Here is a 17,864-nt window from a genome sequence, read left to right as displayed (position 1 = left end):
CAACTTGGCCGCCAACTTGTCCGCCATTTTGGCCGCCAAATTGGCCGCCATCTTGTGTCCGCCATCTTGTGTGCGCCATCTTGTCCGCCATCTTGTGTCCGCCATCTTGTGTCTACCATCTTGTCCGCCATCTTGGCCGCCAACTTGTCCGCCATGTTGTCCGCCATCTTGGCCGCCATCTTATCCGCCATCTTGTGTTCGCCATCTTGGCCGCCATCTTGTCCGCCATCTTGTCCGCCATCTTGTCCGCCATCTTGTCCGCCATCTTGGCCGCCATCTTGTCCGCCATCTTGTCCGCCATCTTATCCACCGTCTTGTGTCCGCCATCTTGTCCGCCATCTTGTCCGCCATCTTGTCCGCCATCTTATCCGCCATCTTGTCCGCCATCTTGTCCGCCATCTTGTCCGCCATCTTGGCCGCCATCTTGTCCGCCATCTTGTCCGCCATCTTGTCCGCCATCTTGTCCGCCATCTTGTGTCCGCCATCTTGTCCGCCATCTTGTCCGCCATCTTGTGTCCGCCATCTTGACCGCCATCTTGTCCGCCATCTTGTCCGCCATCTTGACCGCCATCTTGTCCGCCATCTTGTGTCCGCCATCTTGTCCGCCATCTTGTCCGCCATCTTGTGTCCGCCATCTTGACCGCCATCTTGTCCGCCATCTTGTCCGCCATCTTGGCCGCCATCTTATCCGCCATCTTGTGTTCGCCATCTTGGCCGCCATCTTGTCCGCCATCTTGTCCGCCATCTTAGACGCCATCTTGTGTCCGCCATCTTGGCCGCCATCTTGGTCGCCATCTTGGCCGTCATCTTGTCCGCCATCTTGTCCGCCATCTTGTGTCCGCCATCTTGTCCGCCATCTTGTCCGCCATCTTGTGGCCGCCATCTTGTGGCCGCCGTCTTGTGTGCGCCATCTTGTCCGCCATCTTGTCCGCCATCTTGTCCGCCATCTTGTCCACCATCTTGTGCCCGCCATCTTGTCCGCCATCTTGTCCGCCATCTTGTCCGCCATCTTGTCCGCCATTTTGGCCGCCATATTGTCCGCCATCTTGTGTCCGCCATCTTGTCCGCCATCTTGTCCGCCATCTTGGCCACCATCTTGTCCACCATCTTGTCCGCCATCTTGGCCGCCATCTTGTCCGCCATCTTGTATCCGCCATCTTGTGTCCGCCATCTTGTGTCCGCCATCTTGTCCGCCATCTTGTGTCCGCCATCTTGTCCGCCATCTTGTCCGCCATCTTGTCCGCCATCTTGTCCGCCATCTTGTCCGCCATCTTGTCCGCCATCTTGTCCGCCATCTTGTCCGCCATCTTGTCCGCCATCTTGTCCGCCATCTTGTCCGCCATCTTGTCCGCCATCTTGTCCGCCATCTTGTCCGCCATCTTGTCCGCCATCTTGGCCGCCATCTTGTGTCCGCCATCTTGTCCGCCGTCTTGTGTCCGCCATCTTGGCCGCCATCTTGTGTCCGCCATATTAGCCGCCATCTTGGCCGCCATCTTGGCCGCCATCTTGGCCGCCATCTTGGTCACCATTTTTGAGGGGAAGGGGGGAGGGGGATGGAAGATGTTACCTCTTGAGCAACATGCTCTCCTGGTATCGGAAATCTGAAAACAGCTGGTTTGTATGAAAAGTTAGTGTATAAACATTGCATACCTTACGGCGGAAAATTGGTTGCAAAGTTAGTGTATAAACATTGCATACCTTTCGGCGGAAAGTTAGTTGCAAAGTTAGTGTATAAACATTGCATACCTTACGGCGCAGTACCAGGAGCTACCTCTTCCGTGCATGCTCTCCTGGTATTATACATTCAAAAACTGGTAGTTTTCGAAGAAATTTTTCACGACCAACGGGAAAGTTAGTGTTTAAACATGGCATAACTTTCGGCGTTTTTTGAGCAAATTTGCTGCAAAATTTTACTCGACCAACGGGAAAGTTAGTGTTTAAATATTGCATACCTTTCGGCGCTTTTCGACCAAAATTGCTGTACAAGGTGATCTCTTCCGTGGATGCTTTCCTGGTATCGGAAATCGGAAAACAGCTGGTTTTGTATGGAAATTCGTACCAACCGACGGAAAGTTTGAGCGAGATGAAGGATGCTTTCCGTTCTTCCTTATTAGCGATCGTTCTCACGTGTTTGATAGTATGCAATAGCAATAGTGATGGGCAAGTTTGTCCCAAGCTGCAGATGTCACCTCTGGAAAAACATGCTATCCTGGTATTGAAAATCTGAAAACAATTTTGAGCGCGGCAACGGTATAGTGGTTTTCACAGTTGACCAGTTGATTTGGTCATTGGACAAATTTGTCAACTCTCGTGACCCTGCACATATTAATGTGAATTTCGATCGTTCGCTTGATTTTCGCATATTAAGTTAGATACTCCAATTTTAGGTCGGTTGTCCGTGTGTCAAGAAATCGAAAAATTTCTGGGCCGATCTCTTCGGTCATTGTGAAGACACTTGCGATCATTTCGTCACATTTACACTTGCACATTTACATCAGTATGAAACACACTATGTGCTCCTCAGGCAAAATATGATAGTCAGTAGCAAATTATAGGGATACAAAACCACAAAGCGTTCACTGATTTTTCAAAAACAAACTGAGTTTTCAATTCAAAAAAACGAGACCACTTTCAGCACGCAAGACAATGTTTTAGCAAGACTACTATGATATGTATTCTTCACTGAATACATCGTTTTTATATCAATGCATATTTGATTTCTTCAAGTATCTTTTTTCGTGTTCTTTTGTTAATTTAGTTCAACGATTTCGCGGTGATGATTTCCAACCGTATGGATTTAGAATTGGAAATTTTAGAACAATTTCAGTCTAACAACGATGCAAATGTTACCGAGATTACAACAATGTAGTTTGAACAGTATTCTACACGGGGATATGATGAAGTATTTGGACAGTGTGGGATAGGTGGACATAAGCTGGACCTACAATCCAGCATCGAATAAGTAATAATCAAGAAAGACAGAAATGGTATTCCAAGAACCATGAGGCATCAAATATCAAGCGGAAAAGAGAGTTCTAATGATTGCAATATGATTTTATTCATATTCTATGACAATGCTTGCATACTTTGCTATGTCGTAGTACACTGACAGATTGTGTCGGATATAACATCATTACCGGCTTGCAAACTTGCATAAATTGTGACAATCGAAATACTAAACACAATAATCCACCACCACAATACTGTTCCGAAACACGCAGGCAGGACATTTTCACGGTTCAATCGGTGATAGAAAATAATACCACACCACGAGTATTGCAATGGCAATAGCTGGCGAATATTACGGAAGTGAAAACAAGCATGGTTACTATTCTAACATCTAACGGTAGGATCATTTACGAACTGATGACAAAAACCCGTTCTAGAAATAGAATACATGAATAGGTTGAAGTTAAAGGGCATATGAGGGTTCACGGGACGGCCAGATGGTTGTTGTTGTTGTCAAATATTAGAGAGGCTTTGGGCCTCCTGGGTCTCTTTCGCCTCTGGTGGTAATAGACGGCCAGATGGTGTATTAGTAGCGCAGCCAGACCGGCAAAAGACAGGACCACGGAAAAATTCATCTGGACCACCAAACCTTCGTACGCAGCACTGACTAGCCTACGGGTAAATAAAGTAAAAAAAGCCAGAAAAGGTAGGCTTCAACATCCTGAGGATGTCATGCCGATAAATAAGAAGGAGTTTGAGTACACTGCATACTTATCTTGAGTCGCCGTGTAACCGGACCGATATAGCTAATCAAATAGAAACAAATGTTTTATACAACCAAGGATATATAAAATCCAAGGAAATTTTCGATATACCAAGGATTTTTTCCATCAATTTTTTTACCTTTTTAATTAGATTTTGTGCTAAAAATTAACTCTGCTGGTAAATTTACAAAAATCGCACAATCAGCACAAATTGGCTACCGTTTGATCCACCGCTGTAAAGAAAAGAGCATTTTTATAAAAAATTTTACCCTAAAAACTTGCCAAAAAGTTCGAAAATTGTATGGTTTTTTATCGAAATCAGGTCAAACTTTTAATGGTCTAGGACGCAAAATAAAGAAGTTACAGGCGTTAAAAGAAAAGAGCATTTTTATAAACATTTTGACCCTAAAAACTTGCCAAAAAGTCCGAAAATTGTATGGTTTTTGATCGAAATCAGGTCAAACTTTTAATGGTCTAGGACGTAAAATAAAGAAGTTACAGGCGTTTAAAGAATAGAGCATTTTTATAAAAAAATTTACCCTAAAAACTTGCCAAAAAGTAAGAAAATTGTGTGGTTTTTATCGATATCAGGTCAAACTTTTAATGGTCTAGGACGCAAAATAAAGAAGTTACAGGCGTTTAAAGAATAAAGCATTTTTATAAAAATTTTACCCTAGTGCGATTGCACAGTTTCCGTGTTTATCGAGACAGAAACTCCCCAAAAATGACCAGGTTTTCAAGCTCCTGATACCAGGAGAGCATCCAACGCAGGAGGATGCTATTTTCCAAGTTTATCGAGACAGAAACTCGCCAAAAATGTCCAGTTTTTCAAGCTCCTGATACCAGGAGAGCATCCAACGCAGGAGGATGTTTTTTCCAAGTTTATCGAGACAGAAACTCGCCAAAAATGTCCAGTTTTTCAAGCTCTGATACCAGGAGAGCATCCAACGCAGGAGGATGCTTTTCCGTGTCAATCGAGACAGAAACTCGCCAAAAATTACCAGTTTTTCAAGCTCTGATACCAGGAGAGCATCCAACGCAGGAGGATTTTTTTTCCGTGTTTATCGAGACAGAAAACTCGCCAAAAATTACCAGTTTTTCAAGCTCAGATACCAGGAGAGCATCCAACGCAGGAGGCTGGGTTTACCGTGTTCATCGAAACAGAAAATTCGCCAAAAATGACCATTTCTTCAAGCTCCTGATACCAGGAGAGCATCCAACGCAGGAGGATGTTTTTTCCGTGTTTATCGAGACAGAAACTCGCCAAAAATGTCCAGTTTTTCAAGCTCTGATACCAGGAGAGCATCCAACGCAGGAGGATTTTTTTTCCGTGTTTATCGAGACAGAAAACTCGCCAAAAATTACCAGTTTTTCAAGCTCTGATACCAGGAGAGCATCCAACGCAGGAGGATGCTTTTCCGTGTTTATCGAGACAGAAAATTCGCCAAAAATGACCATTTCTTCAAGCTCCTGATACCAGGAGAGCATCCAACGCAGGAGGATGCTATTTTCCAAGTTTATCGAGACAGAAACTCGCCAAAAATGTCCAGTTTTTCAAGCTCTGATACCAGGAGAGCATCCAACGCAGGAGGATGTTTTTTCCGTGTTTATCGAGACAGAAAACTCGCCAAAAATGACCAGTTTGTCAAGCTCTGATACCAGGAGAGCAGCCAACGCAGGAGGATGCTTTTCCGTGTTTGTCGAGACAGAAACTCGCCAAAATTGACCAGTTTTTTAAGCTCCTAATGCCAGGAGAGCATCCAACGCAGAAGGATGTTTTTTCCGTGTTTATCGAGACAGAAACTCGCCAAAAATGACCAGTTTTTCAAGCTCCTAATGCCAGGGGAGCATCCAACGCAGAAGGATGCTTTTTCCGTGTTTATCGAAACAGAAAATTTGCCAAAAATGACCATTTCTTCAAGCTCCTGATACCAGGAGAGCATCCAACGCAGGAGGATGCTATTTTCCAAGTTTATCGAGACAGAAACTCGCCAAAAATGTCCAGTTTTTCAAGCTCTGATACCAGGAGAGCATCCAACGCAAGAGGATGTTTTTTCCGTGTTTATCGAGACAGAAAACTCGCCAAAAATGACCAGTTTGTCAAGCTCTGATACCAGGAGAGCATCCAACGTAGGAGGATGCTATTTTCGTGTCGACTGAGCCAGAAAACTCGCCAAAAATGACCAGTTTTTCAAGCTCCCGATACCAGGAGAGCATCCAACGCAGGAGGACGCTTTTGCCGTGTCAATCGAGACAGAAACTCGCCAAAGATCACCAGTTTTTCAAGCTCCTAATGCCAGGAGAGCATCCTACGCAGAAGGATGCTTTTTCCGTGTTTATCGAAACAGAAAATTCGCCAAAAATGACCATTTCTTCAAGCTCCTGATACCAGGAGAGCATCCAACGCAGGAGGATGCTATTTTCCAAGTTTATCGAGACAGAAACTCGCCAAAAATGTCCAGTTTTTCAAGCTCTGATACCAGGAGAGCATCCAACGCAGAAGGATGCTTTTTCGTGTTTATCGAGACAGAAAACTCGCCAAAAATTACCAGTTTTTCAAACTCCTGATACCAGGAGAGCATCCAACGCAGGAGGATGCTTTTTTCGTGTCAATTGAGTCAGAAAACTCGCCAAAAATTACCAGTTTTTCAAACTCCTGATACCAGGAGAGCATCCAACGCAGGAGGATGCTTTTTCCGTGTCAATCGAGACAGAAAACTCGCCAAAAATGTCTAGTTTGTCAAGCTCTATGATTACTTTCACGCGTGTTCGTTGCTTCTCTTACTTTTTCGATTGCTGGGATAAATTTACCGTTCGATCGAAGAGTTCAATCATGGGTGCATTGCTTTGAAAATTAATAAAATGTTACCTCCCCAACTATAATTCCCAACTATGTTAGAGGCCCCAACTATAATTCGGCCCGACGCCCCCAAGGAGATTGATCCTCCACTGGATGTCAGCTTGCTACACGCAACTATCTTTCACGTGCCAAATGTAACCATTTCTTGTGTCATCCTCCCTCAACCGAATATAACTGGTTGAAAGTGTTGCTAATTTAATGGAACACACGATGCGACACAATTTGTTCGAAGCGATTATCACGTTTTAAAATAAAACGGTTGATGAAATTCACAAACATGCGTTAATATCATTCCTCATCACTATCGAAATCAGCAACGTCGTCCTTCATTGATGTTGTGAATTGTTTATCTTTCATTTGTTCGTTAATTTCGCAACGTCCGAACAGGGAAATGATTTTGCACGCCTAGATAGCTGCAATCTCAAGATATGAAATACACGATCAAACAAAATTTCCGCGCAGTCGTGAGCAGTTGAGTTACAATGCGGTTGTTTGACGTGCTAATTTGTTGCACTTTACACGAACAATAGAGCGGTGCAATGCAAAAGAGTTTTGTACCAGTTAGCTAATAACATGAAATAAGATGAAGCGTGCGGGATCCACACATTAGTGTGTCGTTACGTCACATAATTTGCACCTAATTTCTCTATTGTTTGTCCATTCTTGTTTCTAATCAAAAGATTATCATTCTGCTACATCGACCGAATATCAATGCGTTCCTTGAGAGCATTCCGTCACTTATAACGATTCTCAAGTCTACTCACGTTGCGGGGAGATATACACTAAGCATCATCACTGCACTGTTGTTATGCACGTGGGTGCATTAACTAGAGTTGTGAGTGAAATATTAAATAGAAATTTGCCTCGGTTAATAAAAGCATACTGACGCAAACTAAAGCCTAACAATACGCTTGCCGTGTCACGTTTCGCAAGCTGAGAAAATTCAATATCATTTTGTTTTGAAATTTTTACTTCCATATTTATCAGGCGCTACAAGCGCTTCGCGGTATTTTAATGCTGCAAGTCGAGTGCCATCGTCTGCCAAGTTTTTCTAGCGAACGCATTGACGCCATCACTCCATATGAATTTGAGCCTGCCATGTATCCTCTATTTATGTGGACGACTTAATAGGGCCTTACGGGATACAATATCGTACGATCGCTCATTCCTTGCGGATAATTGAGGACTACCAAAAAAATCCTATTTGCTAGTCTGATAATGAATTTAACGTAAATTAAGTTTACTGCACAATTTGGCTCGTATTTCATAACCAGTGAACCTATACAACATGTAACAGAAGTTACCGAGATGAACTATGTGCTCATTGGTTATTTCGCCTAAATGTAGGCAAACGATGAAGTCTCAAGGAGTGGAAAAAAAAACCTAAAACTGCAAAAGCTAGCACGAAACCTTGAAAACCGGATCGAATGAAGCTTGTAAAACATAGCAAGATTTCAAGAATTACAAGAAACTCCTGTCAGCAGCTACGGGTACGTATCATAGCAACCGATAGCTAATGAAGACAGGAAAACGTCATAAATCATCATATTGTCATCGCCATGTTTCACTCTCTCGCTCGCTATTTATGCTGGATACAGGCCGTAAAAGTCGAAACCGAAAAGAGTGTAAAGTGTAGAAAAACGAAAAAATCGTTGCAAAAAAAAGGTAATAAAGGAAGAAAAGAAGTCAAAACACACCAACCGAGCCCAACGAAAAGATGGACGGTAAACATAGCGCAGGCAGTGAGCAGGAAAACGAACTGAACGAAAGGAAAGCAGTAACGAAGAAGAGGGAAATGCAAACACACATCTCGAGATTTCGACGTGCAGGCTGGTATAACCAAGCGAACAGAAATAGAGAGAGCGAGAAGAGCGAAAGAAAATAAAGCAAAGAACATCTTCTGGAATCAACACCAATGGGCAACACATCAACATAATCATCATCATCATCATCATCGGGTTATGTGCGTATGGTGGTGTTGGTAAGTCATCAAACAGCATTCAAAGCATGATGCTGCGTGAGGGTTGATCAAAAAGTGTCATTCGGAGAGAAAGTAGGAACATAATTTAGTTAATTAGACAATTCTTCTTAAATAGTAAGAACTAATAGTAAGAAATGATTTATTTTAAAAATAATGCATTTCATGTGGCTTCAAAAGCTTCGAAATGGGTAAAACTTGGTAAATGGACGTTGTAAATGCAATGATTATTAGCTACTTCTATATTTATTAACCCATTACATCCCAGGAGCAAATTCTTAATCTGAATCCAGAAGACTTCGTTTTTTATCTAGGAATATCCCAATTAAGAAGACTGGCTTACCTCCTCGATTATCCTCAATTGTTGAATTGTCTAAAGAAAAGCAATATTTACTCTATATAATTGTACAATTTCTTGGCTGTCTGGAAATCTTGGCAAAATCATTATATTGTTAAAATCTTCACAAACTAAAACAATGTAGAATTCTTTTGAACATAAACTTTTGATGTTCAATTCTTCTACGCCATTTTACCTATACTTAGCTCATTACAACAAAAAATACCATATTAGCACAATAGGTTTCTCTTAAATCGTCATCTGATATCATTTCAACATACTGAATCCGTTTAATAAAACAGCTTAGGTATAGTTAACATTAAATACGTTACAAAATATTCTCGCATATATCGCCTGAAAGTATGCAAACGTCTTACATTTAATTATTATTAGCAGTTATACAGAGCAGTTGTTATTGTAAAAAAATATTTCATAATATTTTTCACTGCAATTTTTTTTTTACGTTAGAACGACCTGGCCGTATCGATTTATTTTACCACGTAGCCGGATAGTCAGTCCTTGCTACGGGGGATTGGTCCGGATGGGATTTGGTCCGGTCCGTTCGTGTGAAAACCGGCTCCGCTACCATCATGCCACCGGACCGCTCCTGCTTCACTGCAATTAACGCTTTAAAATTAATGGTATCCAAAAAAATCCATTATGTCTTAACAGCTAACTATGGCATCCCAATTTTTAAGTGTCCATGTGCCATTAATTTAGATTAAATTATAAACTAAATGCAACAACAACTGATCTAATGTCGCAATACTGGCACAAAAATTATACTTTCGTCATATAAACATAAAAATATTTTTTGCCGATGTACAACGGGTCCAGTACTTTCCGTATCACCCCTCGGCATACCATGCTGTACAACTGCAGCGCATTGAGCCCGCGGTGTAAGTCGCGTGAGTTTAAGTACGAAGCTGGCTTGCCGCGCGCGCGTACGTGTGCCGTTTGTGCCGTCCCGTGTTCCGCGTGCCTTCTGCTAGACACACTTTTCCAGCAGAGTGACGGATCTAGGCGCGCGATGTGCGTGATCGGAACGGGTTTGGTGAAGATCTTTTGCACGAAACAAAACGTACGCTTGCCATTGGTCGTTTTGCGTCCGTTTCTTTGCTGAAGTTCAGCTCGTAATTCAGTGGTTGGAATGATTTAATGTACCGCTGGTTCCGTGGTTCAATGTGACGGATTGGGTTCGGGTTCGGTGTGTACGTTTAGAACATTTTTGCCCTTTTTTCTCGCGTGTGTCTGTGTGTGTGTGTGTGTTTTTTTATCGTAACAATCCGATCACGATGCGTGCCGGAGGGACAGTTGCAAACCGGATCGGAACCGAACGCATCCGCAGGTGATTGATTTTAAAACGCTCGCAAGTGTAGTTGTGTGTGCATTCTAATGTATTGCACGCCGCTACCGTATACTTCCGCGCGCTGGTGCCATTTGACACCGAAATCCGATCCGATCGGTTGCACGTGCAGGTGTGTAATGCACACCGCAGTACGGTGCAAAGACATGGGCGCAGTGCGTGAGCGAGTACTGGCACGAAAATAAACCGATAAAACCTAGTGAGTGAACCATCGAAAGTGACTCGTAAAAAATGTGCGCTTAACAAGGGAATGGGTGACATCACGATCAGCAGCGAAGGCACTTGATTCTTGACTTGAGATGAGTCAGTGCGTTAGAAGGAAACGTGGTGCTTAGCATCACTGCTGTAATGTTGAGCATTTGAGCAGTGTATCGCATTCATACTCATATCCATCACGCACTACGTTTCGTTGACGTCCTTTTATCGCACACTTCAACGAGCCCTTTCTCCATTTTGACGCAACACAAAGTCCGATAAGCTTTCCGTCATATTTACTACTTGTTTTTTGGCAAATTCTTTCAACCGTCAGGCTTTTAACATCAGTTGGCCGCAGGGTGCAATTTAAAGGGGCGTAAAGTAACATCCACCAACCAATGAGGGCTGAAAGCAAAAAAAAAAGCAAAAAACAACCACCAACGTTTCCAAGTGATAGGAACGGAAAGTTTGGTGTGCAGATTTGTTTTGTTTGCCGGGACACGGACGCACGGTGGTGGGCTGTGGTGGCCCGTGTAATCAAGAGGGCAAGAGAAAACACATCGTGCGCATAAGCATGTTTTCTATTTTGGACACCCTCCCCGGTGTGTTGGTGTTTGGGCCGATGCACACAAACACACCAACACGTCCAACGGTCACGGTTAAAGTTTGGAATGAAGTGTGTATTGTTTATGGGAGTTTACCTTACATTTTTTTCGTGTGCTTGGGCTCTTGTTGAAGCCCGTGAAATTTCAGAGCGAAAACGGAAAGAGGAATGAAAATTGCACTCGAAACTTTCGCCCACTTTCGGCCACCGGTTCGGCAGTGTCGGTTCGGTGATCGCTCAAGACCATCGGATAAAAGGGCCCGTGGAAGTTAAAAAAAAGGGTCTCTCATCATTGACCTCGGTCCGTTCGCATACATGGAAAGGTGTGTTGCCATTGATAAAACTGCGTTTCGTTTGTTGTGCTTTGCTTGAAGACGCAATGGTCCTACCCTATTCCTTCAAACCTTGTTGCTATGTCACCAAAGAATGCAAATTTCGACTTACGCTGGCCTTTTCTTCCGAATGCACTTTACTTGCACTTCTCGGTGCGTTATTGTATGTGTAACAGCGTCTAAAAAAAAACAGTGAAACCACACTAGAAGCAAGATTAGCGAATGTTAAACGCTCCTTCCCTGGTGTTGGTGCAATAGATTGTAAACAAACGGATATGTAAGGGAAAAATGCGTGCACGTCCGGAGGCACGTTTCAAGCCGGCTTCGTAACCTGAACGTAGCCGGCTCGTCACTGTACCAATGTAACCTTACCTTAATGTTCTGCGTCTTTTTTGTGCCGTGGTTCGTTCCGCGTTCTCTTGGGTGTTTCGTGTTTCGTTAATCCGGTTTTGCATCGTCACGTGTTGACCGGTATCGGGTGTGTGGTGAATCTCATGCTCGATTCTTTTGCATTGAGAACTCGGCTACTGTCCTCACTAGTTGTGCGACAAATGTTGTTTACCATGCAAAACTATTCGTCGCTGACCGCAATTTGGTGGTTTTGCACCCTGTGAGTACGTTATAGTTCTGTAGCTGAAGCAGTGCTAATGCGATAAAAGTACCATTGAAGGCCTACTAGATTGAGTGGATCGTTAAGCATAAGTTGGAGGGAAAAAGAACTCAGCTATTCTTCCAATTAATCCAATTCAAACTGTAGTGATCAACATCTACTAAAGATTTCGCCTTACGATTTCAGAATTATGCTCTTCTGCGCATAATTTGATCTATTATACCTAATTCTAACTTAATTCTTCCTAAAACTTGAAGTTTTGAGTTTGGTTTGGATGGAATAAAAATCTAGAGTCAAAAGAATGAGGACTAATGGCCACAAAGCTAGTACTACGCTCTTGGTGGGACTGGAAAAAAATAGTGTATTATGAGTTGCTTGTCGAACGTGCATCTTAATTTAATAAAGAATTAAGCTGAACTGTGTTAATAAATCATAACAAAAACATCCATTTCTTGCTTCTACTCCCAAAAACACAACAACTAAATTCGTATTTTTACTGTCAACATATGTTCGCTTTGAAGCTAGCAATCATCCAAAACACCCAGCATCGTCCAACAGAGATGATACTGTGTTCCATCAGAAATACAGTGAACCAAAATTATTTTCTCATTCTCTTAACGTGATAAGAAATTCTGAAATAGGCTACCAAAAGTCAAGACTTTTATAAGAGAGATATAAAGTTGTATGGTAAAATGGTGTACATTGAACCTTTGGATAATACAAAGTTTGTTTAATAGATTTGTGAAGTTCACACAGAAAGATATTGAATTTCTTGGTTTTCAAACTGTCAACTCTTAAATTTCGTACTCACCTCACCAATCTTTCTTCAATGGCCTTTGTTCGGTGCTTAGTTCCACTATCAGCAATTAGTTCGTAGTCGAGTTATTTCTTATCTTGATTATGTGTCTCAACCAAACATCCTTCCAATGCAAAACATTCCGGAAGAACAGCAAACCCCCTCAGAGCGATAGTTAAATCTGATACACGAGTTTTGTTTATTGTTAGCATTTAATTCGTACGCTTGAACTCCGAATCATCGGCTGGAGGCAGGGCACAACATTTCTTCCCCGTCCGCTTCTTATGATTGTTTGGCTTGTGTGTGCCATAAATTAAATCACCATCGTCTGGCTCGCTATCTTGCACGGCCGCAAAGGTACACAGCTGGCCGTGCAAAACACGATGAGCTCACTTGGCCGGCCGGCGATCGGCCAATGCAGCATGGATGTGTTTTTGGTGGTCGATCGTTGTGGCGAAGCTAAACATTCTTTCGGTTTGCGTAACAGGTTATCTTGTGTGGATGACTTTTGCATTGTCGTTGCTGTATTTGCCCAAAGGCGAACGTTTATGTCATGCCGTCTGTGCTTTTGTTTGCACATGGTAAATGAGGGGGGGAATTATTAAACTTCGCGCTTTATTGGTGTTCTTCCAACAGGAAAAGAAGCCATAGCTGAGTGCCTGCGGTGCTTTGTATTTTTTTATTGCTAACCAACACACAAAATGTCCAAAATCGAAATTTGCATTCGATCGTAAAATGTGTCGTCTGCGAATATGCTGCTGCCGGCAGTGTTTAAGCCGGATATTTGTCATAATTTCAGCGGCAAGCAAATGTTTGTCCAGGAAATGCAAACGATAGGAAGTTCCTGCCGAAATGGTGTGACGCACGCCGTTGGCAGCTGATTTAATTGCGGTTAGCATGTGTTCCAGCGCGTTACATTTGGCATTCGTTCAACTCCCCCGTACATTTGCCGCCCAAAACCGGAGTGTGTAAGATTCTATACGGTTTTCCCCACCATTTACCATTGAAATTTTCAAATTGGATTGAAATAAAATTATCGTTTGACTAAACAGGTTAAAATAATTGTGGTTGACAACTGCGGAAAGATCGCTAGAATTAGAACTATCGACCCCAAAGGCGCACCAATGCAACCACCCTCGGCTGGGCGGCACCTGATTGGAATTCTGGATCAAGTGCACACGTCCAATAGGCCCAAATGCCACGCGAACACACGCGTGCCTCCTATGCGTAAACCTCGATGGAAACGAACAAAAAAAGGCGCCGATCACTAACGATCGAAGCTAATTTTTTTTTTTTTGCACAGCTTTATTCCATTGCAAAACAGGAACAGGGCCAATAGTGCTGACATTAAAACCCAAGAACCCCTCCGCATCACTTCAAAAAGGGGGGAAAGCGATGTGTATGGGGCCAGAAGAGAACCGAGAAACATGGGCGTTACGAATGTTGGTCAAAAACGTGTTTACGTACGCCAGTAGCGGCCGATGCGCAAGTGCCACGCTTCGTCGGGCAAGCAAAAACACACATTCGTCACGCGTGTTTTTTGTTCTGTTCGAATCCAATGCCGTGCAGAAAATGAATGCTGTTGCAGTAAATTATATTTCCTAAGCAAGCGTCACAGCATGTGTGTGTGTGGCTGTATGATATTTTAATTACGATCGCGAATGGGGGTGATTTTAATCGATCCGAACGTCAAACGATCGCAGTGGGATTGGTAGACGGTTGAAAAAAAATTAACATCAACGACACGAAACAAGCATTTATAATTTGTATTAAATTGATTTCGAAATAAATATGAGCAAACTGCTAACCCACCAGGGGCGGTATGCTGCCCGTTTCACCCTTTTTTGCACCAACGAGCACCCTTTTACTTGGAGAGTTGGAACTGCTGCTTGCTTGTGTGCTAATATGATCTAGATGAGTCAATTTATCGTTCAATCTGCCAGTCTGTCGGCAACTCACTCACGTGACCACGATCGACCGGACTGGGAAAGACTTCCTTTTTTTCCACCCTCGGCACACTTGTGCCATCGATCCTCCCCAGGGGGTGAGTTATTGATCGATCACCCTTCCCCGAGTCAGCAGCAATTTGGAGCGCGTAGAAACACAACAACATTTATGCGTTGACGCGCTCACGAAAGCAACACCCACCAAGGCGTCCTGGGCGAACGCAGGGTGCATTTTGGGCAGGCACCCTTCTACGGTGTCATACCTCACTCCCTGGACGACGTGGATCGGTCGATTGAGCTTTATTGCTGTTTCATTGATTTTAATCGATGTCGGTACGCCCGTACAGAAGACGTGGAGTGTAATGTTTTGCCAACCGAGCCGAATAGCGAGAACACATTGACAACACGGTCGTTAACGGCGAGTGACACTAGCTTTGGCAGCTTTGGTTCCATGTGTGCTTGGTTGTTGTTGTTGTTGTCGCTTATTGTGTGGTGTTTGTGTGTAGATTAATGTGTTCAGGTTAAAACAATTTGCAGTCAATTGGTCGTCACTAACAGATCAATTGATAGACGCGCGTGACCAATTGACAGGACGCCGGACCGCACCGAAGGGAATGCGGCTGTGGTACGGTGATGGCAAGTGATCGCCCGAAGACGTGCATCTTACGACGATTAGACAATTTGTTAACCATTACTGGAGACTGTGCGACGCGACCACAACAAAACAAACCAACCGTGTAGCCTTGCGTGGTGGTCGGAAAGCGCTCGACCTTGCACAATAATTTCGTTCAAGGGGTAGGGAATTTGGACCGTAAAACTGACCATCCCTAAATTGTTTGATTTGCGTTTGTTTTTGTATTACATGTTCATATGGGGAACATAAATAATGGTCAAGGTCTGTAAGGCACAGAATTGCGCGGTAGGGTTTAATGGGGCACTACATCCTTCATCTGTTTTTGAAGCATTGAAGTCTCCTGAAGCAAAGTCCTGCAAAGACGATCAGTACCATCGGGTTTAACATCAAGAGCACATCCACGAAGAAGGTTGAAGTTAGAATTGTTGAAAGAGGTTGATTCTGGAGAATTCCGTCACACAACTCTGACACATGGACGTTGTCCAAAACTGACGAAAACATCATAGTCGCGTTCGAGATAAAGATGTTCAGAAGAACTTTTGGTCCCGAATGTTTGGAAGAACAATGGACGAAAAGGACAATCTACGAGTTTCACGATGAACTCACCATCGTACAGCGAGGTAGACTCTCGCTTAGCTTCCAGGCTGGTCATGTCATTAGAATGACACAGGACGACCCAACCAGTAAAGCCCTATTGAGTCGTCCACATGGAAAGAGATAAGCAATTGACCCAAATTGAAGAAAAATGTTCATCTACCTGAAAAACCATAATAATATATTGGCAGACGACGGCACTCGACCGTGAGCGGTTTAGAGGACTCATGCAGTAGTCCAAAGCAAGTGCGGAGCGATTATAGCGATAGATAACCAAAATCCTCCAAGAGATGAACTAGAGATCACGAGATCAACCAGTAATCTGAATATCCTGAGGTGTTTTGAACCAGAATGTCACAAACAAGTGATGATTGAGAATGGAGATGGAAAATGAAGTGGATAACGAGAGTGGATAACAAACAAGAAGACGCCGTAATGAACCAAACAAAATTATGTTCCACAATAGCTGATCAATTTGTGTTCGAAAGAAGTTTTGTTCTGCTACAATGTTGTAAATGGATCACTTCCGAATCAATTTGCAATTGTTTACTTATATCGTATACCTTCCATACTCTGTCCCACACGTGCACGTGCATATTGTTCATTACGATGAATCAGTTACCGCAACTAGACCTGACCCACGGCACAATGAAGTTGGTGTGACATCTGCAATCACTCACCGCTAAAATATTCAGTCAACTCACGTGTTTGTTTTGTGTGATGTGTGATTTCACGTTCCAAAATTCTGCAAACAAATAAAACAGGACCGGCGAAGATAGCGCACGAGATAGTGTGGTCGCTAAAAGCCGTTAATAGTCTGTGCGGGTGGGTAAGCTCCACCGTCCAGCGACAGCCAAAGAAGGGAGCGGTTCTGTTCGCTTCCGCATGTACGTGTGCGTTCGTCAGCAAAAGATTTCTAGTTCTAGTTCGCTGGAAAAGATGAAGCAACACCAGGCCGGGTTGTTGCAGTGCGCTTTACCGAAATATGTTTTGCGATAAAAATGCCTTCTATTTCTATGTCGCATGGATGTAGTTTTGTTCTTCACTGTGTACTTGCAGTTTGTTCAAACATGGACTATACGATCGCGCATCGAAAGCGCATCGAATCGCGGCTGACGGCCGTGTCCATCGTAAGCCACCATGATGCGAAATTAACGGTCACGGACGACGGTTGGTGACGGTGGCGATAATATTGTCATTCAACCCGAAACACTCGGTGCCGCCTCGAAACGAGTCTGGTGCATGGTGTATGACCGATAAACCCGGCACAGAAATTATGGAGCTAAGCAGTGGACTGTGAGCAGGATTGATAAGTGTTGGGAAGAGTTAAAAGTACGGTAGAACGTCGATTATCCGAGCAACTGCGGTCCGGCTTCGTGCTGGATAATCGATTTCCACGGATAAAACAACCCTTCTGCTTTGTACGTGCAATTATTAAAGATGAAGTTGAATGGTCAACGTTAAAATAATTCATACGTTTTTAATATTAGAAGTTATTGTTTACTAACAATATGGAACATTTTCCAGGGATGTTAGCTACATAAACTCTTTAAAGAAAACTGTCAAGTTCCTTTCAGATGAACCGGTTAAACGATTATAAAATCAAATCTAATCTACTAGCTGTCATTTTTTAACTCACGGATAATCCGGCCACCGGTTAATCGGGTCCCGTCTCATAATCAGACGATGTGACACTATCGCCTAACGCCTAACGCCATATATTAGTTGATAACTTGATTAATAGCGCCACTACGGTGTACACTATGTCGACTCTTGTGTGATTCAAAAAGTTCTATAATGAATTAATTGGTAGATGTATACAACTTAAGGTATAATTATAAAATGTAAACCCAAATACTTTTCAATTCATACCACAATACCTAGTGGACAATGATTAGC

Source organism: Anopheles moucheti, chromosome 3 (assembly GCF_943734755.1).
Source record: "Anopheles moucheti chromosome 3, idAnoMoucSN_F20_07, whole genome shotgun sequence".
NCBI classification, from domain to species: domain Eukaryota; kingdom Metazoa; phylum Arthropoda; class Insecta; order Diptera; family Culicidae; genus Anopheles; species Anopheles moucheti.
The sequence above is the reverse complement of the archived record's forward strand: the minus strand, read 5'-3'. Positions refer to the sequence as shown.